We start from the raw sequence: 22,245 nt of genomic DNA on the forward strand, positions 1-22,245 counted from the left end.
GGAAGGACAAGGAGAGGATGGGATTTGCCTCCGTGCCACAGGGAAGGGGAAGGAGATCCCCCCAGTGCATCCCTGGCTGGACAGCATCAGCAGTGGGGCTGTCCTGCAGCCGGGGGCCGTGCTGGGCTGGGAGATGGAGCAGGAGAGAGGGGGAAAGGGGCACTGACTTCCTCCTCACCTGTCTGGGTGTCCTGGGGCATCTTCTTCCTCCTCGCAGCCTCCTCCGCCACCTGGCCAAGGTTTGGGAATGGGAAATCCTGGTTTGGGGGGCAAAACAAGGGCTGAGCGTGTCGGGTTTGATGGTCCCGGTGCCCAAGTGCAGCTGGAGAAGTCAGCGCCCCTTTCAGCCTCGGGGGGCCCGGACCCCGCTCATCCCCAGCCTCCCCCACCCCTCCAGGCTGCCGGGGGTCCCTCTGCACCGGGATCGCCCCTCTCCGCCATGGATTTGGGGCGACTCCCCCTCCCCGCCCACCTGCGGCTTCCGGAGGGGGCGGAACCGGGGCAGCCGCGGCCCGAGCGGGGGAACCGCGTGGGGTTGGTGCTGCGGCTCCTCCTCCCGCTGCTCCTCTTCCTCCTCCTCTGGCCCTCCTCTTCCTCTTCTTCCCGCTCCTCTCTCTCTCTTTCCCTTTCCTTTTCCTCCTCCTCTGGCCCTCCTCTCCCTCCCGCTCCTCCTCCGCTCCCAGCCCGGCCCGGGCAGTGCCGGCACCCAAAAGCAGCCGCGTTCTGGCCTGGGGGGGTTCCAAAGCGGCCCAGCCACGCCCGGCACTGGGAGCGATACTGGGAGCACTGGGAACGATGGTGAGAGCAGCGGGCGGGAACTGGGAGCGCTCTCCCTGCCGGTCCCGCTCTTACTGGGAGCACTGGGAGGGAACTGGGAGCAAACAGCGCCCGGACGCGGCTGCAGCCGGCGGGGGCGGGGCCGAAGCTGAGGGCGTGGTTATGCAAATCAGGGAGCATTTGTGCGCTGGGATTGGTGGGCGGGAGCAGGGCGGAATTTGCACGGTCACGTGAGGGGCGAGGGGGGCCGGAGCGATGGCGGCGGCGTCCGGGGAGAGGGAACCGGGAATGGGGACAGGGAATGGGGAGTGGGGACAGGGAATGGGAATGGGGACAGGGAATGGGAATGGGAGATGGGCAATGGGGATGCGAGATGGGCAATGGGGAATGGGAATGAGAATGGGGACCGGGATTGGGAATGGGGACAGGGAATGGGAATGAGGAATGGGGAATGGGGACAGGGGACAGGGAATGGGGCCTGTACTGGGAATGGAGCAGGACGGGACTGGGAGTGGGGTGACACGGGAAGGGGCGGAGGAAAGGGGAGTGACAGCAGGGAGGGGGGTATCCGCTACAGGGGACACCAGGAAGCGGGACAAGGGGACACAGGGACAGTTCCAGGCCGGGAAGTCCTTGATCAGCAGCCCCAGAATCTCCACCAGCATCTTCCAAAGCACCCGGAGCCGCTCGGCCTCGTGTCCCCAAAGCCCTGAGCAAGCCCCAAGTCCTTCCCAGGAACTCTCAGCTCCCTCGGACCCAGCATCCCCCACACCTCTGGAACAGCCCCCCACTTCTCAAGCCCCATCTTAGTTCAACATCTTTATTTTTACCCAGGTTTTGGGTAAAAGCTTGGAAAGAATGAAGAAATGTGAAAAGAAGACCCAGGCCATGAGGAGCCAGGAGGATGTGGAGCCCCCAGCCAGGTGTCTTCCCACCAGGGATCACCGGCACCACGGATCACCGGGGCTCTGCCCACCGGGGTCACTGGGGATCATCCAGCGCGGATCCTCCCATGGGGATGGAGCTGGAGCAGCGCACGGAGCTCTTCCCACACTGGGGGCACTGGCAGGGCTTCCCTCAGTGCTGGCTGCGTTGGTGTTGGGTCAAGGCTGACCTCTGGGAGAAGCTCTTCCCACACCCGGTACAATTGTAGGGGCTGTGACATCCCAGGAACAGGGCTGGGATGGGCTCTGGTGCCTGGGACATCCCCAGCAGCAGCGGGGCTGGGATGGGCTCTGGTGCCTGGGACATCCCCAGCAGCAGCGGGGCTGGGATGGGCTCTGGTGCCTGGGACATCCCCAGCAGCAGCGGGGCTGGGATGGGCTCTGGTGCCTGGGACATCCCCAGCAGCAGCAGGGCTGGGATGGGCTCTGGTGCCTGGGACATCCCCAGCAGCAGCAGGGCTGGGATGGGCTCTGGTGCCTGGGACATCCCCAGCAGCAGCGGGGCTGGCTGTGATGCTCTCCAGTGCCTGGGCCGTGCCCAGGGGTGCTGCTGGCTGGGGTTGGGTTGGTGCCTGTGCAGTGCCCAGGGCAGGGTCACAGCGGGGCAGCTCTCAGTGTCCCCAGCAGGCCACGCTGTCCAGGGCAGCCGTGCCAGCGCTCACTGCGCACTCGGGGCAGGCTGGGCTGGACGGGGCTCGGGGCACAAACGCCGCCCCCGGGGCTGGGCTCTGCCCCTGCCTCTGGGGCCCAGCCCCTGCTGGCAGCGCCTTGGGCAGGGCACGGGGCTGCTGCTGGCCCAGGGGGACAGGCCTTGCCCCCTGCCAGCTGCCCGGGCCCCTCGGGTCCCTGTGCCACAGCCCTGTGCCTCCTGTCCCCGCTACTCCCCGCCACCTCCACTCCCTCCATCAAAGCCCCACTCAACCTCTGCACTGTGACCTCTGGAAAGAACAAAAGAACAGGAAAGAAAGAATGAGAGAGGGAAAGGAGAAAGGAAAGGAGAAAGGAAAGGAAAGGAAAGGAAAGGAAAGGAAAGGAAAGGAAAGGAAAGGAAAGGAAAGGAAAGGGGAAAGGAAAAAAAGTAAAAAGAAAAGAGAAACTTGTAGCCATTTGGCCCTGCCTGGATGCCAGGCACCCACCAAAGCTGCTCTCTCACTCGCCTCCAGAGATGGACAGGAGAAAAAACAGAATGAAGGCTTCATGGCTTGAGTTAAGGACTGGGACAGATCATTCAGCAAATGCCATCATAGGCAAAACATTTTTGAAATTACAGGTATTAATTGAATTTCTTTCTATCCAGATCAGGGCAGGATAGTGAGAAGTAAAATAAAGCTTCACAAACACCTTCTGCCTGTTCCTCCCTCCTTCCCAGCTCTGCTCCTCCCGCAGTGGTGCAGGCAGACAGGCACTGGGGGCTCTGCTCCGTTCATCACCCGTTGTTTCTCTGCTGCTCGGGGAGAGGAGTCGTTCCCCTGCTGTGCCAGGGGTCCCTCCTGAGACACTTCTCCATGAACTTCTGCAGGGTGAGTTCATCTCACGGACAGCAGCTCTTCACAAACTGCTGCAGCTGCCTCACTCTCCCATGGGCTCACAAGTCCTGCCAGGACCCTGCTCCAGCGTGGGCTCCTCTCTCCACGGCTTTGCAGGTCCCTGCTGGGTCCCTCTCCAGCACAGGTTTCTCATGGGGTCCCAGCCCCTGCTCAGGCACCCCCTGCTCCAGCACGGGCTCCTCCAGGCGCTGCAGGTGCATCTCTGCTCTCCGGGCCCTCCATGGGCTGCAGGGGCCCAGCTGCCTCCCCAGGGGCTGCCCAGGGAATCTCAGGGCAATCAGCTCCAGCCCCTGGAGCAGCTCCTGCCCCTCCTCCTGCCCTGCCCTGGGGTGTGCAGAGTTGTTCCTCTCACGTGTTCTCACCCTGCTCTTCCCTGCTCACAGTTACACCTACACCATCACCCATTTTCCTAAATCTCTTGCCCCAAAGGTGTTACCACCATTTCCAAGTGGCCCAGCTTTGCCCAGCGGCCGGTGCATCCTGGAGCTGGCTGGAATTGACTCTGTGGGACACAGAGGAGCAGCTGCTTCCAGCAGCCTCTCACAGAAGGTGCTCCTCGAGCTCCCCTTACCAAAACCTGGCCATGCAAACCAAGTATAAGCATGGCAGGGTTTTTATTACCATTATTAATTCTTCTTTTTGCTATTGTCACTATTATTGCCCCTGTGATGTCACGCTGCCCCTGTGATGTCACAGAGCCAACTCTATGTCACCGTGTGACGTCATACAGCAGTGCTGTGAAATCACAGAAGACTGATATCCCAAAGTCACCCTGTCATGTCACAATCTGTTTTGTGACGTCACAGCCTGCTCTATGATGTCACACAGCCACTAGGTGATGTCACAACCCACTCTCTGATGCCACAGAGCCACCCTCTGTGATGGCAGACTCTTCTCTATGGCCTCATAATATGCTCTGTGATGTCACAGCTAGTTCTGTGATGTCACCATCCCCTCAGTGATGTCACAACCCTCAAGAACTCAGTTCTAATAAAACACTGAAGTTTCTTGTACTTTGAAGAGATCCCTGTCAGCGACACAACTGAGAAAGTGTCCCCAGGTTCCAGCTAGAGCAGAACACTGCAGGCAGTGATGCCAGGTGGCACAAACAAGGCAAAGGTGTCTCTGGTGCTGAGCACACCTGGATGTGTTTCAGGAATGCAAAGGGCCAAGGCCTGGCCAGGCAGATCCTGTCCCTCCCTCCTGGCTCAGGGCTCTTCCCGGGATGGGCACTGGCATGTGGGGATGTGCAATGCCAGGGGCAGGACCGTGGGGCGGCCCCTGCCAGGCTGCTGAGCAGGGACAAGGAGGCCATGAGGCCCCAGGCCTGCAAGGGTCACTTGTCCCCTCCTGGCCCCAGGCCCAGCAGCCATGGCCAAAGTGCTGCCCAAGCTGGCTCTGGCAGGGCTGTCTTGCAGCTGCTGCCCATCCCTGTGCCCTGTGCAGCCCAGGCTGTCCCACGGTGTCCCTGCCCTGCGCCTCTGTCCCTGCAGGCTGTCGGCATCCCCCGGCTGCCCCACCTGGCTGGGCCCTTCCTTTGCTGACAGCTCTGCCTGGCCACTGCATGGTGTTTGCAGGGATTGAGCAATTAGGGCAAAGCTGTATCGCACTGTCTGTAAGGGGAGGAGTTCCTTAATAAGTACAGTAGGATAGGATATAATATAGTAGAATAAAGCCATGGATCAGCCTTCTGCAATCATGGAGACAATGCTAATTATGACCTGGCTGGGAGCCTGCAACAACAGGCAAACACTGCAGCACTGATAAACAGAGGTACAGCCAGGGGAGGGAGGCAGGTGGAAAAGGCTTTGTGCTGTCCCTGCTCTGAGGGGATGCTCAGCACGGCCTGAAGGTCTGCATATAGGAGAAAACAAAAATGAACACAGAACAGCCAAATGATAAACAGGCACCAACAGCAAGAAGCCCAAGTTCCCTGGGGTTGGAAGTTTGAGGATCTGGCCCAGGGCATTGCCATGGCACAGGGGCAGGGAAAATGTATTGGCCATGTGCAGCAGAGCAGTGAGAAAGCCCCAGGCCCAGGCAGCTGCTGCCATGTGGGCACAAGCTCTGCTGCCCAGCAGGGTCCCGTGGTGCAGGGCTTTGCAGATGGACACGTAGCAGTCGGAGCACGTGAGGGTCAGGAATGAAAGCTCTGCTGTGATAAAGAACAAAAAGAAAAAGACCTGTGCAGCACATCCAGTGTAGGAGATGGTGCTGGTGTCCCAGAGGGAATTGTGCATGGCTCTGGGCACAGTGGTGCAGATGGAGCCCAGGTCAGTGAGGGCCAGGCTGAGCAGCAAGAAGAACATGGGCGTGTGCAGGGGGTGGCCCCAGGCTACGGCGCTGATGATGAGGCCGTTGCCCAGGAGGGCAGCCAGGGAGATGCCCAGCAAGAGGCAGAAGTGCAGGAGCTGCAGCTGCCCCGGCTCTGCCAATGCCAGCAGGAGGAAGAGGCTGATGCAGCTGCTGTTGGACATTTGCTGTGGCTGCACGTGGGCACCTGTTCATGGAGAAAAGGACAGTGAAGGGTTAGAGGAGATACCTGTAACCAAAATCAAAGCCATTTCCCACACACCCTCCTTTGTAATACACAGGGACATGCTCTTGTGTTTCAGAGTTCTGATGTTTTCTTTTTAAGCTCCTTCCATGGACTTCCTGGTACTCTTGGATATCAGAAACCCTCAGCATTTCTGCTGCCCTCTGGTAGAACAGACTGATTTCCCTGAGGCAAGATAATGAGTGGAGGCTGGGGGCAGATGATCTGTCACTTCATTCTGTTTGCAGTTCCTCTGGGCTTTCACTTTGCTCAGCTGGAGGATGTTCACACTCCCATGTTCCTCTTACAAACGCCCAGGTACCGTGAGAGCAGATGGATCCAGCAGAGCCCAGCTCCACTTCTGTACCCAAGGACTCACGTTGCTCATTCCACCAACCCAGCAGCATTTTCAGGGTCACAACACCTCTGCCTTTGCCCATGGGTGTTATCACTCAGAGATGCTCCAGGACAGGTTTGCACGCTGGGGTGAAGCTCCCAGCCTGGACTGAAATCTCAGAGGGACTTGCAAGTGTCCTTCTGCTGGCATTGGCTGAAGGGAGATGCAGCTCCTTCCCTGGCTGCCCTGACAGCATTGCCCAGAGCCGGGCCCTGGGGACAGCGTCACCCTGAGCCAGCTGTGCCCCTCCAGAGCCCCCAGGGCCGGGCAGCTGCTCCCAGCCCTGTGCTCTGCAGAGGGAACTGGGCCCGGGGCTGCAGAGCTGCCCCACGGCTCTGCTGCAGCTCTGCCTGCACAGGAGGGGCTGCACACCTTGGAGCCCCGGGCCTGAGGGCAGAGGCTTGGCTGGGGCACAGGAGGGAGGGGGCTTGTTCAGAGGGAGGGGCTGCACTGCAGGGGATCCTGTGCACATCTCTCAACTCTCCCTGCCACAGCATTGCTGGGTTCTGTTTTCTCTCCTTCCCTGATCCTCTCTCTGCTTCCTGGAGATTTTCCTCCTGCAGGGGTTTCCCTGTGCCTGATCTCTCTGTACCAGCACTCACAGAGCCCAAAGCTCTGTGCACTCTCCTTGGCCTGACAGAACCCTGCCTGTTTGCAGGGCACTGCCTGGGGGCAGCTTCTCTTTGCAGCTTGGAGAAAGGACAGCTCAGACTGAGCCTGATGGCTCCAGCAAAGCTGCTGCTGCTGCTGTCCATGGGCAGAGTGGCTGAAGGCACATTAGGGATCTCCTGTGAACCTGCTGGTCACTAAAAGGAACAGTTTGGTGATCTCAGGCACCACTTGCCAAAATTCAGAACTAATAATTCATAATCATCCTTTAATAATTATCCCCCCTCCCTGCCACTCTCCAGTAGTAGGAATCTGAAGACAAAGTCTTAGGAAATTGCCTAATTTCAATCAAAATCCTTGTCTTGGAAATATTCTGAGACTGATCAGCATGTGAGAGCTTCATGAGCATTTCAGCTCCCCTGCAGCAGAAATCCTCAGAGATGCACTCGCAGAGTCTGCAGGCATTGGGATGTTGCAGCTTTAGGAGATCAGTGCAGGAGCTGCAGCTGCATTGTCCTGCAGCCAGAGGTTGCTGTGCCAAGGGCTGGCAGTGATTGTGCCCCAGGCACTTCCCAGCCCCTTCCCAGCCCTGCCTGCTTGAAGCTCTCTGTGCCTCTGTGCTGTGCCCGGGCTGGCTGCAGGCAGTGCCCCAGCCCTGCTGGGCTGTGCACAGGAGCTGCTCCTGCCCAGAGCTGTCTCTCTGCAGCTCTGCTGCCCTTGCCAGGAGCTGCCTCTGGGCCAGGAGCCCGGCCCAGCTCAGCAGCACAGACACAGCACAAGGACTTTAGGAGCCTCTGGGCCTTTGTGCTCAGGCCCTGAACATCAGGCCCTGAGAGGGAGCTGAAGAAGCCTCTGCAGAACTCCAAGTCACAATCCAACTCCAAAGTTTCTGGGACTTGTAGTGGCTCCCACTGAGGGACACGACAGAGAAAGTGTCCCCAGGCCCCAGGCAGAGCAGAGAACTGGAGGCACTGATGGCAGCTGGGGACAAAGAGAAGCCAAGGCTTGGTGCCCTGGGGCACAGCAGGGTCTGTGCCAGCAAGGGCTGGGAGGAGACACCTTGTGCTGAGGCCCTGGGGCCTCCTGGCCCAGCCCCAGCCAGGCTGGGCACTGCCAGCCCCTTGTGCTGCCCTCTGCATCCCCCCCTAGCCCACATCCCAGGGGCCTCAAGGATCTGCTGCAAGGAGTCCCTGGGGAGCCTTGCTCAGCAATGGCCCTGGCGGCTCCTGAACGCTCCCTACAGGGGCTGCAGCTTTTTCAAAGGACTTGGGGTTTGGCTTTGGCCTTGCAGTCTCTGAGAGCTTTGTGCAATCATGGCCTCCAATTACCTGCTGTAATTAGTCCCTGCAGAGGCTCTGTCAGTAACACCACTCAGTGGGGCTCATGAATGCTTCAAGGTACTTCAGTTCTTTTAAGGTACTTGGTGTTTCCCCTTGGATCCAGACTCTGGGAGAGCTTTGTGCAATCATGGCCCCAATTATCTGCGTTAATGAGTCCCTGGAGAGCTTTGTACTGACACTCAGTGGGGCTCATTCATGCTCTGAGACACTCAAGGTGTTGAAGGTACTTTGGATTTTCCTTTCCACACTGAGTGTCTGAGAGGTTTTTGTGCCATCCTGGCCACCAATTCTCTCCTCCAAGGAGTCCATGAGGAACCTGTGTTGGACAGGGACCTCAGTGGGAGCCATGAATGCCTGGAGACACTTTGGGTGTTTCCTCTGACTCTGACTCCAGGCAAGGTTTGTGCAATCTCCTCCCAGGCCCTGAGGTTCAAGGGCTCAGCTCCAAATGCACAGTGAGGCTCATGAGGATCAAGCAAGTCCTGACAAACCATGGCTCTGCCTTGATTTCCCTCTGCTCCTGTGCAGTTCATTAGGAGGGTTATGGAGAAATAGTTATGGAGAAATAGTTCAAAGAGCTTCTAGGAAATATGTATTCCTATTTGAAAGGGTGTCTTTTATTGCTTTTCTTATTACACAAGAAGTGATTGCAGCATTCGGTGACTGATATTGATGCAGGGACTGTCCTAAGGAGGTCTGGCCTGCTCAGAGAAGCTGTGCCTTGAGCTCTGAGCCAGTGTGGACAACCTTGCTCCACATTCCCCAAGCCCATGGTGTCTCTCCTCACTCACCTGGGAGCTGCTTTGCTTGGAGAAGTGGCTGCACTCAGGCAAAGAGGGATTTTCCTTCTTTGAGTTTTGAAGTCATCTAAAACTCCTGAGTTTCCCCATTGCAAACAGACATCCTCCTCAAGTGTGTGCCAAGCCCAAGGTGGCACCAAGAGCACTCCAGCCCTGCCCTGGGCCAGCTGTGAGGGTGGATCATCATCCCAACAGGCAGTGGGCCATTGCAAGGGGCTGTTGCCATGGACACTGCAGGGACCCCAGTGCTGGGTTTGGGTGCCATGGCAACCGCCATCAATTCAGGTTTCCTTGGAAAGCAGCCCCAGGAGCCATTTCTGCAGCCAGGTTCCATGGCCCCTTGCCTGCAGAGCTGCTGCTGCCCTGGGCTGCCATGGCAACCCTGAGGACAAAGCGGTGCCAGGGCTGTTCAAGGCACAATTGCAGTGACACTGGTTGGTGCCAGCAGGTGCCATGGCAACGGCCACGGGGACCCGTTCCTTGGTTTGGTGCCATGGCAAGCAATGCCTGGAGCCTTTGTGATGGTTGGTGGGCATGGAAAGCTGCCCTGGGCCCCTTGCTCAGGGCTGGTGTCAGTGCCCAGAGCCAGAGGGGATCCCTTGCTGGGGGCTGTGCCATGGCCACCTGCCCTGTGCCGCGCTGGCCGCTCAGGCACCAGGAACCAGCAGCCAAGGGCACTGCCAGGGCCAAAGGCCAGGTCAGCCAGACAGAAAGGGGCAGGGCTGGGCACTGTTTCCATGGCACTCGGCACTGGGGGGACATCTGGGGCACCTGGCCTGGCAGTTGCCATGGAAAGCCCTGGCAGGCACTGAGGGCACAGCCCCTGGCACTGAGACACTGCTGGGCCGGGTGCTGAGCACAGCGCTGAGCACGCAGAGATGGTTTTGTTCTTGCTGAGCTGCAGCACAGCCAAGGCCTGTCCTGCCCCTCGTCCAGCCACGCTGGGGAGGGGCTGGGGCTGCGGGGGAGCTTGGCAGGGGACACAGCCAGGACAGGTGACCCCAACTGACCCCGGGCACAGCCCAGACCAGAGCACATCATGCTCAGGCTATGAAGGGGGGAACAAGGAGCAAGGGGGGAATTTTGGAGGGAGGCTTTTTGCCTTCCCAGGTAACACTTAGGCAAGAGGGGGCCCTGTTTCACCAGTGGGCAGGGTCACTACCAAAGACACAGACACCAACTGAAGGAATTGTGGCATTTATATCATGCACAGCTGCAAAGCATTACAAAAGGATAAGCTCAGCAAAGCACATCAGCATTAGCAAAGAATTACAAAAGGATAAGCTCAGCAATCCATCAGAACTCATCATTACATTTTGATGACTAACCCCTTGGTCAAACACTAGAGGTGTTTGTGGCAGACAAAGATTCTGGCTGACTATCAAGGTACACCTTACAGACATCAGTAGTACTTCAGTGACACCGTTCTTCATTCTTTTTTCTCAATCTCCTTGGAGTTAGGAACAAGAATTCTGTTGTCCATGGAGCTGGCACCTTTTTAATTCCAGAATAATGCCCCCAGGCCCTTTGCTGTTCAGCTTTACCATGTTGTCTGGGGCTAACAAGGCTTGGGGGGCCCTTTCCCCTCTGGCTGGAAGGGGCCGGGTCCCAGTCCCTGAGGGGCACCCAGGCTCCTGGATGCAATTCCTGTGCAAGTCCCTCAGTGTCACAGCAGCCTTCCCATGGAGCCCCGTGGATCAGAGCAATTGCCAAAGGGGCCCTTGGGGCAAACAGGGAGATTTGGTCTGGCAGCATGTGTAAAACAATATCCTGTCAGATCTACTTGTTCTCACACACAATCCTTGGCTGCAGGGACACATTCCCATTGTTCCTGCCCAGCTTTCAGGACTCAGAGTTGTCTTTCCCAGGAGCTGCTCCTTCAGCTGCCTCGGGAGGGCCATTTGGCCTCCGGACCCACACTCTGGCTCCATTATTAGGACTGCTGCATCCAAACCCTTTATCTCCACAAACGGTGGTGATTGCAGCTGGAGCTCCTTTTTTCACAATCGTTCTCAAAATTGCAAAATCAATAATTGTGCTACTCTGTCATGGGGTTGAATAATCCAATCCTGGTCACTATTGTTTAACAGAATTACTGTAATTTCTCCTGCATATTCTGCATCAATTCCTCCTGCCATGACATGAACACTTTGCAAGGCCAAGCTCCAAGGGAGCAGTTACCAAAGCAAAGTGTCCTGGAGGAATCTGAATTCCTGTTTCAGTATTGATGGCTCTCATTTGCTTTGAATTCATCCTCATTAATTCCAATGCATGAAGGCCCAGGCCTGCAGCCTCTGGGCTGGCCCTGCCAGGGGCCATCACAGCCAGAACAATTTCCCAGGCAGTCCAAGTCTCACTGCCCATGGTTGGATTTGCAAATTGGGGGCAGCCGTGCACAGCCAGGGGGTTTCCATTTCCCCCGTGGGCCATTGTTAAGGGCAAGGAGCACATCTGGGAGATGGGTTCTCCATGGGCAAAGGTTCCCATCTCCTCATTTTTCAACTGCTCTTTTAACAACCCCTTCACCCGTTCAACCAATCCTGCAGCTTGTGCATAGTCTGGGACATGAAAAACCCTGCAGGCTTCATCCCTGTATTTTTCACAGCAACAGACAAAGCACTCTGCATCACAGTATCACCAAACCCTGGGGAAATAGCCAATTTCCTCCCTTCCTCCTTTTTTAATTGTATACAATCTCACAAAGTTGACCACTGACAGTACGGTCCTGGCCAATCCTGTTCTGTAGGGTATTTAGAGTTACATTCTTGAGCAGCCAAAGCTACCAAATTAGTATTGTCAGCACTATTTCACATTATTATTATTTCATATGTAGATATACATATTGATATACATATAGACAGATAAATACAGACATATATCTATAATATATCTATAATATATATATTAAGGTCTTATTATACAATAAATACATATAGTTATGTAGTATATTGATATTTCACTGGCACAAATGCAGCTGAGCTCAAGATTAAAACCTTCTGCTCTTGCTCCATGTGGGAGCATTCCAACAATAATTGTTCCTTCTGAAGGTGCTGTTTCCATTGGACTCTTAACAAATTCATCTTTGTCTGCCCAAACCCACAAGTCCTTTTCCTTTTCCATGTGCAGTTTTTGGATGCATTTGAAGACATCCAGGGCTGCAGCTTCTTTTACCCGACTGCCCCACTGCTCCCACGGGGCTCCCACCTCAGCCCACTGCAGAGCCAGGGAACTCCAGGGAAGGGCTTCCCATCTGGGAATTTCTGATGGCACTGATGCCTCACATTGACATTGAACAAGTGACATTTGGTTGGGATCTGGCCAGACTGGGCCAGTTTGGTTTGACCAGTGGCCAAAGTCAGCACCAAAGACACAGACTCCAACTGGAGGAATCAGTGTCATTTCCTGCAGTTCAGAGCAGCAAAGAATCACAAAAGGAGCAGCTCAGCAATGCACCCAATCATCCCCACCAAAGATTGCCTGCAGTGATTAAGAAAGATGCAGCAGCATTTCCCCTCAGCCTTTGCCATCCCCCAGATGCACACAGCAGCTGGGGAAGCTGTCACAGCCAAGGGCTGCAGAGCCACTCCTGGGCACTGGCAATTCCTGCAGGTGCCTCCAGCCCCACTGAGGCTCCAAGCCCGCTGGGAGAGGGCCCAGCTCTGACAGTGCTGCATGAACAAACTGACAGCACTGCTAGTGTGCCAACATCTGCTTTCATCCTCCCCTTGGCTCCCTCCCAAAGCCTGGCCAGGCCTCAAGGAGGAGCCAAGGCAGCTGACTTTGATCCTTCAGCCCCACACAAGGCCAGATGTCAGATTTCATGGCCTTGTCGTGCTTCTAAATACACAAAGGTCCATCCATGTTTCACTAAGGAGTGGCTACATCTATCACAGTGCTAATGACCATGCATATCTCAGCAGGGAGCAGATACAAAGGTAACCTTTGCTTGGAAGGTTCCTCCAGAGGCCACCTTGGGCTCAGGGCCTGCTGTCCAGGCCTCACTCAGGGCTGCTGTCCAGGCCTTGGCACTTCAGGGACGTGCTTTAGTGCTGGGCTTGGCACTGCTGGCTGAGCGGCTGCACTGGGTGAGCTCAGAGGGCTTTTCCAACAGAAAGGATTCTGTGATTCCATGATGATATCGGCTGCATTCAGCTGGGGCTATTTCAGCAGCATTACTTTGCTCCAGAAGTTCCCTCTTGCCCAGCTCCCGTGGCCTGAGGCTTCAGCTCCTTCAGCTGCTGGTGCTGAGCTGCTCATGCTGAACGAGAGCACTCGGAGAGACGAATCCAGTCCATCCAATTCCTTCTGGGACACGCAGAGGGGAGGCTGTGCAAACAGGAGCATTGTTTGCTGTGGCCTCCTCTCTGCCCTTCACGCCTTCCAGCGCTTTGAAGCAGCCAAGAGCTTTCTCCAAGAGTGCAATGGAGCAGCTGTTCCTGCTCGCGGGCCTGGCTCTTCCCAGTCTCTGCCCTTGCCTGCTTCTGCCCCTCTTGCTGTGCCCTCTGTTCCCCCAGGGCTGGCTGGCTGCTGCCCAGGACTGTGGCACTGGCACAGCTCCAGTGCTCCAGAGCCTCCTTTCTGTGCCCCTGGAGCTGCCTGGGCACAGCAGCCTTTTCCATCTGCAAGCTCCCCATGGACAGGGAGTGCCCAGCTCCGTTCCTTGCACAGCCTCCAGGAGCCCAGGGCTGCCATCTCAAGTCCCTGCTGGCACTGGGGGCTCCCAGGTGCCTCAGGCTGCTCTGACACCGCTGCACACGGGAGGGAACAGGGGCAGGGGCTGTGCTGAAAGTCAGCTCCATCTGCTGCTGCTGCTGCTGCTGCTGTGGGGTCATTTGTGCAGCCCTGGCCCAGAGTCAGGGATCAGATGCTGCCAGTCTCTTCCAGCCCTGGCTGCTCAGAGGTTGGGCCTTGGAGCCTCAGGTGGCCAAAGGCAGCTGCTGCTGGGCCCTCTGTGTGTGCCCGTGTTCAGCAGTGCTGCTCCATCAGTCTGTGCCCAGCAACGGGGAAAAGCCTCAGCCCTGCAGGGCCAGGAGCTGCCGGGCTCTGCCTGAGCAGCTCAGCCAGCAGCAAGGGAGCTGCTCCACACAGGAACCAGGAGCAAAGGACATTCCTTCTCTAGGACATGTTTTCTATTTAAAGGAAAAAAAGGCAAAAGAAAAAAAACTATATAAAATGTGAAAGATGAAAACAAAACCCAAGTGTTAGTGAAAAAGTTCTGAAACTTTGCATTAAGAGGTAAATGATCTTTTTTAAAGGGGAACTCAGTTATTTACATTGTAAATGTGCTGATGGCGTGGATCTTACTGACCTCAGCAGCCTTTGAAAAGATTTTGGGCTTTGTTTCCAACATTGCCATTTGAAATTGTGCTCAAAGCAAGAGGAAATTGCTTTGTGCCCTTCCCGCTCCAAGCAGGACTGGGAATGGAAACTCTGTCCAAGCCCAAATCCTTTAGAAGACGACCTTCCTTCTCAGCCTGGGAATGAGCTGCACATTCCCTTTGAAACTCTCAGGGATTTCTTAGAGACACAAAGTGCCACTTAGGGCTTTTTGCTCTGGTTTGGCAGTGCAGAAGGGCAATTCTCCATCCATCAGCTCCAGACTGCACTGCCTCAGGAACACGGCCCACTCGCCAGCTTTGGCCCACTCAGGCACTTCTAGAGGAGGAAGAAAGTGCAATTGCACAATTCCAGGCAATCAAGAAGGAAGAATGGGACAGACAAACACCCTGTGCAGATCCAGGCGTTCAGCTGGGACTGTGGAGGGTTTGGGTTCTTGCCAATTGGATGTGTGTCCCCAGCTGCAATCTCTGGGCCTGCAGCAGAGTCTCACTCAGCTGCCAAAGCAGAAAGCTCAGGCGCTGTGCTCGCAAGGGGCTCGTCTGATGCAAAGCTGTCAGAGCAATGGGAGGGCAGAGCCAGCCCAGCTGGGCCCAGGGCTGAGCCCAGCAGAGCCCTGGCAGAGCCCAGAGCAGCCTCAGCAGCCGCAGAGCCCGGCTGCAAGGAGAGAAAGCAGAAAGTGCCCATCAGCTGAGGGCTCCTGTGCCCTTGTGCCAAGGCCTGCGGTGCCCAGGCCGTGCTGGCTGTGCCCAGAGCTGTGCCCAGAGCTGCCCATCCCTGCTGCCTTTGGCAGCAGAGCAGGAGGGCAGGACATGTGCCCAGCCTGCAGCCAGCCACGGCACATCCAGCCCTCAGCAGCTGCCCAGAGCAGGATGCTCCTGTGCTCGCTGCCATCTCCCAAAAGCTCTGATCCCACCCTGCCAAGCACACAGGGACCCACCTCACGCCAGCCACGGCTGCAAGAAAAGCTGCTCCCAAACCACGGCCTCAGCCTTCTCCAAGGCCACCGCCCATCCATGCCACAGCTGCTCCCAAGCACTTCCCCATCCGCACTGGACCACCTGGAACGCTTCCTCTGGAAAAACAAACAACACATTCTTGAAAAGAGATTAGAGACAAAAAGGGAAAACAAGAAAAACAGGAAAAACTCTTATCTCTCTCAGGGCCTTGAGGAAGGCCCAACTCCTACATGGTAGGGAAAAACCCAGCCATGGGTGAGGGAAGCCCACACTTTCTCACTTCCACCCTGCACTGTCCCCCAAAATCACGGTCATCCCAAAGCAAACAAGGGCAGTGCAGCAGCCCAGCCCTTCCTTGCCTGCAGAGCAAAGCAGCCCCTGCACAGCTTCTGGAGTCCCACCTCTGCTCCCACCATGGGGCTTTGCTTGTGTCGGGCTGGCTGCCCCAGCCCCAGCCCCAGCCCAGGCCACGGTGGCTGCTGGGGGCTGTTGGCAGGGCCAGGAGCCCACTCCCATTTTGTACCCAGCCCAGCCCATGCCCCAGCCCTGCCAGAAGCAGCTGGGCAGCGACTGAAGGATGAGTTGCATCTGCCCCAGCACAGGGGGAACCTTTGCTTCCCAGCCAGGCTGGGCCATGCCCAAATCTGGCAGCATTTCCCCGCGTGGGGACTCACCTGCAAATTCCCTGTGGAGTCTGGCTTTGAAGAAGGTGCCAGAATCAAAGTCCATCACCTTCAGCCTCCAGTGGCCAAGCTGAGGAAGAGCTTCTCATCCTTGGTGCCATCCTGGCTGTCTCCAGCAGCAGCAGCAGCAGCAGCAGCAGCAGCAGCAGCAGCATCCCCACCCAGTACAGCTTCTCCAGGGGCTCCTGCTCCTTCCCTGGGGGGAGACCAGGCTCTCAGGGCTCTGCCCAGGGCCCCAGCTGTCAGGGAACCAGCACAAGCAAAACCAGCTTGGATGGCAGCCACCAGTGCTGGGCAGAGCAGCTCAGCTGCAGCACAAGGGCTGCGTGTGCCCATCCCATGACCCCGGTGCAGTGACACAGGCAGCACAAAAAGGTCTGGGTTCCTTTGCTTCTGATTGCCAAGGCATGTGTGGAGCTGCAACTTACCAGGGCCCTGGATCAAAGTGTGCCTGTGGCTCTCTCCCTTCTTCTATGGCCGAGGAATATCCTGCACCCAAGGATCAGAGAACAGGTCTTCTAATGTGGGTCTTTCCAAGGAGTTCACGGATAAACACCACCTGATCAGATCTTTGCACTCTGGGCAGAGAAAGCAGAAAGTGCCGGTCAGCCAGAGAAGGCTCCTGTCTGCTTTGCCCCACTATTGCCATGCCCAGGCCATTCTGGATGTGCTCAGGGCTGGGCCTAAACTTTCCCATCAATTCCCTGTTTTGGAGGAGAGCAGGACATGTGCCACCTCCTCAGCAGCTGCCAGAGCAGGATGCTCACAAGCCCGCTGCTGGCTCCCAGCACTGGGATTCCCCCCGTGCCCAGAGAAGAGGATCCACCTTGAGAGAGCCCTTGTGGCAGCGGGAGCTGGCCCCAGCTGAGGTTCCGGCCCCTCCTGAAAGGGTGCTCCCCGCAGACCATCTGGTGCAGCAGGATGCCCAGGGACCAGATCGTTGCTGCCTCGCCATGGTACCAGCCAAAGTGGGTCCATTCCGGGGGGCTGTAGGATGGTGTTCCTATGGAATACAGATGGAGTTCAGCAGGGGGATGCTGCTGCTCCCAGAGCCTGGCCCCAGCATCCCTGGGCCTGCGGGGGCTGCATCAGTGGCACACAGGGTGACCACTGCCCTCTCGCCAGCACCTGGGACTTGTGCACAAACTAAGGCTTGGAAAAGAAGCCACTGGTGTCAGAAGAGGGCAGAGGAAGCCCCGGCTAAGCCTGACCACGACAAGCAAAGAAAAACCCTCTCTGTGCTGGGGAAAACATGCCCTTATCCTCCCTGCCTGCATTGCCCCAAAAATATTAGGAAGTAAAGGCAAACAGGGCGGGTGGAGCAGTGCAAGCCCTTCCTCTCGCCTGCACACCAAACTGGCTGGGGCACAGGTTCTGCCCCCCTCTCTGCTACCCCCACCCACGGGGGTTTTGGGCGGGTTGGCTGCCCCAGCCCAGCCCCAGTCCTGGGCAGAGTGGCTGGCAAAGGCTGCCAGCAGGGCTGGAAGATGGCTCCCCACCCAGCCCCGCTCTAAAGCAACTCAGCTGAAGACTCAGTCCCCTGACTGGCAGCAAAAGGGAGAATCCCCGCTGCCACAGCCAGCTTGGGCTGGGAGATGTTGGGCCATGAGATCCCGGGACCAGGAGTACACCCTTACGTGGGCTCACCTGCAAAGTGGGTGTAGGCTGTCTCTTGCAGGTAGGTGCCACAGCCAAAGTCAATCAGTTTGGCCTGCCCGGTGGCCAGGTCAAGCACGATGTTCCCTGGCTTGATGTCGCGGTGCAGGACCCCGCAGCTGGTGCAGTGCCACACGGCCTCCAGCACCTGGCGGAACAGCTCCCGCGCCACCTCCTCGGGCAGGAACTGCCGTGCCTCAATGAAACGCTGCAGGTCCTGACACCGCTCTGGCCGCTCCATCACCATCACGATGTGGTTGGGCAGCTCGAGCCACTCCAGCAGCTGCACCACACCAGGGAAGCCAGTGGACACCTTGGCAAGCAGCACGATCTCCAGCGGGGCCCTGCTGCCGTCGGGCTGCGGGAGGAGCACGATGCCCTCAGTGGGGCCGATGCCGTGCCAGGCCTGGGGAAGCCCTGAGCCAGCCCGGGATGCTCTGCACCCTGCGCTGCGCCCACGCCCGCTCCCCCTCGAGGCGTCCTGGCGGCTTCCACCGTGCCGGGCCTCGGCTCATCCCCGCCCGGCAGCCCCGGCTGCTGCCGCTGGCCCCGCTCACTCACCAGCTCGCCCCAGTGCCGCACGCGGTTCCGTGGCACCCTCTTGATGGCCACCTGCAAGCCAAGGACACCAGCGGGCTCAGCTCGCCGCCCGCCCTGCCCAGCCCCATCCTCCTCCTCCTCCTCCTCCGCCCCCTCGTCCTGCGCCCGCCGCCGGCCCCGCCGCTCACCGGGGCGCCGTCCGAGAGCCGCGTGGCCGCGAAGACGCTGCCGAATCCTCCGCGCCCCAGCAGCGAACCCAGGCGGTAGCGCTCCTGCAGGGCCTCGTGCGCCGTCCCTGCGGGCGGGACGCGGCTGTCAGCGCTCGGCCCGGGGCCAGCAACGGCCTCCGAGCGCCCCTCAGCCGCCCCGGGCCGGCCATGCCCAGGCCTTCGCTCCTCGCAACGCGGCACGGGAGGCTCGGGGCCGGCGGCCGCGCTGCCGAGCGGCGGAGCTCGGGCCGGGGAAGCCGCAGCGGAGGCGGCGGCAGCGGCCGCGCCGCCTGTGTCCTCCGCGGGCCCCGGGAGGGGCCGGGGCCGGGGCCGGGCTCGGGGCTGGAGCCTGCCTCGGGGCCGGGGCCGGGCTCGGGCCAGGCGGAGGCGAAGGGCGGCGATGCCGCCCCCGCACACGGCACTGATGCCCGCCCAGCAGCGCCACCGCCAGTAGGGCCAGAGCCGGGCGGAGGCGAGACCGCGGCGGGACGGGCGGGGCCGGGCACGGGGCAGCCCCGCCCGGGGCCGGGGGCGGGCCGGGGGCATGGCCCGGCCCGGCAGGGGGAGAGGGAGGCGGGGACACGAGAGGGAGGCGGGGAGAGGAGAGGGACGCCGGGCAAGGGACCCCGGGAGAAGGGTGCCCGACGGCGGGAAAGGGAGACACAGAGACAGAAAGAGAGAAAGACCAAGAAAGAGAGAAGGAGAAAGAGTTATAGAGTTATCTGCTTTGCTGCTTCTGCCGCTGCTGCCGCCGCTGCTGCTGCCGCTGCTGCCGCCGCTGCAACTGAAGCACCGGGGCCGTTCGTCCCCGTGTCCGTGCCCCACGAGCCCCACGTTCGAGCCCCGCGCGCCCCGGGCACAGCCCCTGAGTCTGTCCAAACACGGGAACTTTGCAGCCTTGAGCCCAGGTGCAGAGCCCTGACTCCTGCACACTGGCACAGCAATCCCCTCGCTTGCTGCTCTGCATTGGCCTGGCTGAGGGGCAAACACTGGCGGGACACCTTCCCTTGGGCTAGGATTCCTACCTGAGCCCAGCACTGCACTTACATCTCCAGTGTTGCCTTCCAGTAAAAACAGGGGAAGGAAAACTGTGTGTGGCTCATGGTATTTTAGAGTGTCTAAAAATCACTAAGCCACCGATCTTAGAGGTGCAGTGCATCTGGAATTCCTGGGATGGAGAAGTAGTGCAACCTGGAAAAGGGGAGCATAGAAATAAATAGAGGAATACATCTTGGATTGTTTCTTTCATTTTCATTTCACTTCTGGAAAGCTGTTCCAGTTTTCCAGGAATCTTCTCCTGTCTGCTCTTGCCAAGAATCTCTCCTGGAGAACAAGGTCAAGCTTCTGTCCCAAGATTTGCCACCAGCTGCAGCTTCTCTTGGCTTTCCACACTGCACAGTGTCTGCAGCAGGACTTTTGCAGCAAAGCAGGACAACAGTTTGGAGAACTTTACATGTCCTTTCTTTTCCTGGTGGGCTGGGGTGTTGTGCCACTGGTGAAGTTTCCATTGTGACTGTTTGTGCTGGTTTAGGGCAAATTTTGGGAGGAAACCTCCAAAAGGGGTCCGTCTAGAAAGCAACTTCAAGCGGCTCCTCCCCCTACTAGTTTCGGAAAAAACTTCCCTGGAGAAAAGTGGACAAAACCAGTTTATTTAACAAGTAAAGTATTCCCAAGCATGAAAAATGAATAATATTAAATAAAACCTCTGACAGTGCTGAAGAGATGTCAAATTCAGAAAGTCCTTTTTGTGGGTTGTAGTTGGCTCACTCGGTCTCTTCTAAGTCCCTCTGGTGCTGGAATGCAGCGTCCCAGACCTCGGTGGGCCACAGGTGTGAGCTGCAGGTGTTTTTCTGGGTTTTCAGTCCAGAGCAGGTTTAAACAGTTCCAAGAAAAAGGAAAGTCCCAGTCCCAGGAACTTCTCTGCCTAAGCTAGCTAAAACCAAATTGCTGGACCTGGGCTGTGAAGGCACTGGGAAATTTCCATATCTGGGCACTGGTGGTCCCAGCAAACACCAGATCTGGATGGTGCTGGAGCCAGAACCTGGAAATTTCCAACTTTTGGCTTTCTGTGTTAGCAAATCACTGCACTTGGGCTGTGCTGGCACCAGGAAGTTTTCAGATCTGGGCGCTGGCGCTGCCAGCAAACACCAGATCTGGGTGGTGTCGTTGGCAGCGACAGAAATCTGCCGGATTTGGGCTCTGCTGGCACCGGGAAATTTCCAAATCTGGGCGCTGGCACAGCAAACACAAGATGTGGGCGGTGCCAGAGCCAGTAGCAGCAAGTTGCCGGGTTTTGGATTTCTGTGCCAGCAAATTGCTGCATTTGGGCTGTGTCAGAATAGGGAAATTTCCAGATCTGGGCACTGGCGGTGCCAGCAAACACCAGTGAAACCTTCTGGTCCTCGTCCGGACCATTGGCCAGTGGTTTCCCTGAGAACCAGCTCTGGCCACTTTACAGACAGAGACTGCTTTCATCTGCTTGTCTGGAAACAGAACTTTAATGCAGGCAAACACAACAAACAGGACGGCATGCACAGTACACAGAGCAAAGCAGAAAAAAGCCTGGGTCCAGGGTCCTGCAGGGATATTTATACATTTATATATGGGGAGGGGTTAAGGTGGGATCTGAGGGAAGGATCCAAGAGGAAGGAAGGATTATGAATATTACAATTTTTGCAGTAAAATGTAACCAATGGTAGCAAAGAGAACTCAGAACTTTCTAGTAACAATCTGCATAACTGAACAAGAGGATTATGGGCGGGAGCTCCTGCTGACCCCAACTAAAGAGGGTTTTCCCACGGCCTTAAGCCAAGGTCTCCTTCTTCTTTTAACCAACCCCAACACACCAGATCTGGGTGGAGCCTGGTTTTGGCTTTCTTTGCCAGAACATTGCTGCATTTGGGTTGTGCTGGCACCAGGAAATTGCCAGATGTGGGCACTGGCGGTGCCAGCACACACCAGATCTGGGTGGGGAACGTGCAGGCACCAGGAAATTGCCAAATGTGATCTTTCTGTGCCAGAATTGTGCTGTGCAGGCATCTGAAAAATTCTGGATATGGGCACTGGCAGTGTCAGCAAACACGAGATTGGGTTGCTGTAGGTACCAGGTATTTGCCTGGTTTTGGCTTTCTGTGCCAGCAAATTGCTGGACTTGGGCTGTGCTAGAATAGGGAAATATCAAGATCTGGGAACTGGCAATGCCAGCAAACACCACATTTCCGTAAGGATTGGATCTGGACCCGTTCCCCTCCCTTCCCTTTTCTCCCTCAACAAGGTGCCAGAGGGGCTGGACAGCAGCCAGGCAGAAAGGGACCTGCAGGGACTGGTGGACAGCAGGCTGGACATGAGCCAGCAGTGTGCCCAGGTGGCCAAGAAGGCCAATGGCTCCTGGCCTGGATCAGGAATGGTGTGGCCAGCAGGAGCAGGGCAGGGATTCTTCCCCTGTGTTCAGCACTGCTTGGGCAGCGCCTCGAGTGCTGTGTCCAGTTCCTGGCCCCCAGTTTAGGAAGGCATGGAGGGGCTGGAGCGTGTCCAGAGAAGGGCAACAAGGCTGGGGAGGGGTCTGGAGCACAAGAGCTGTGAGGAGCAGCTGAGGGAGCTGGGGTTGTTTATCCTGGAGAAGAGGAGGCCCAGGGGAGACAAGGTGGTGTCAGGGCACAGGTTGGACTTGATGATCTCCATGGCCTGTTGCACCCTTGCTGATTCTGTGATTCTCTGAAAGCACCCTTGGAGCAGTTGCAGGATGAGCCCTGGGCCTCCTCTTCAGGAGCTCCAGCAGCCCAGGTCCCTCAGCTTCTCCTGGCAGCCCCAAAGCCCATCCTGTCAGTCCTGCAGAGCCTCTGCAGCTCCTCCTCACTGCCCAGAACAGGGAGCCCCAGAGGCAGACACAGCAGCCCAGATGTGCCCCCCTG

At 57.6% G+C, this 22,245-nt stretch overlaps 1 long non-coding RNA gene and 1 pseudogene across 1 annotated transcript; one reads left to right on the forward strand and one right to left on the reverse strand.

The window, feature by feature from the left end:
• LOC139604398 (zinc finger protein 418-like) overlaps nucleotides 1–22,245 on the reverse strand; it is a 133,122-nt pseudogene that overhangs the window by 1,357 nt on the left and 109,520 nt on the right.
• LOC139604416 (uncharacterized) lies at nucleotides 1,201–3,062 on the forward strand. Its single transcript, XR_011683977.1, has 2 exons — nucleotides 1,201–1,700; nucleotides 2,885–3,062. It is a non-coding gene; the product is annotated as an uncharacterized lncRNA (long non-coding RNA).

The sequence above is a fragment of the Agelaius tricolor genome, unplaced genomic scaffold (assembly GCF_023055355.1).
Source record: "Agelaius tricolor isolate 1412-34295 unplaced genomic scaffold, bAgeTri1.0.p SCAF_50, whole genome shotgun sequence".
Classification (NCBI taxonomy): domain Eukaryota; kingdom Metazoa; phylum Chordata; class Aves; order Passeriformes; family Icteridae; genus Agelaius; species Agelaius tricolor.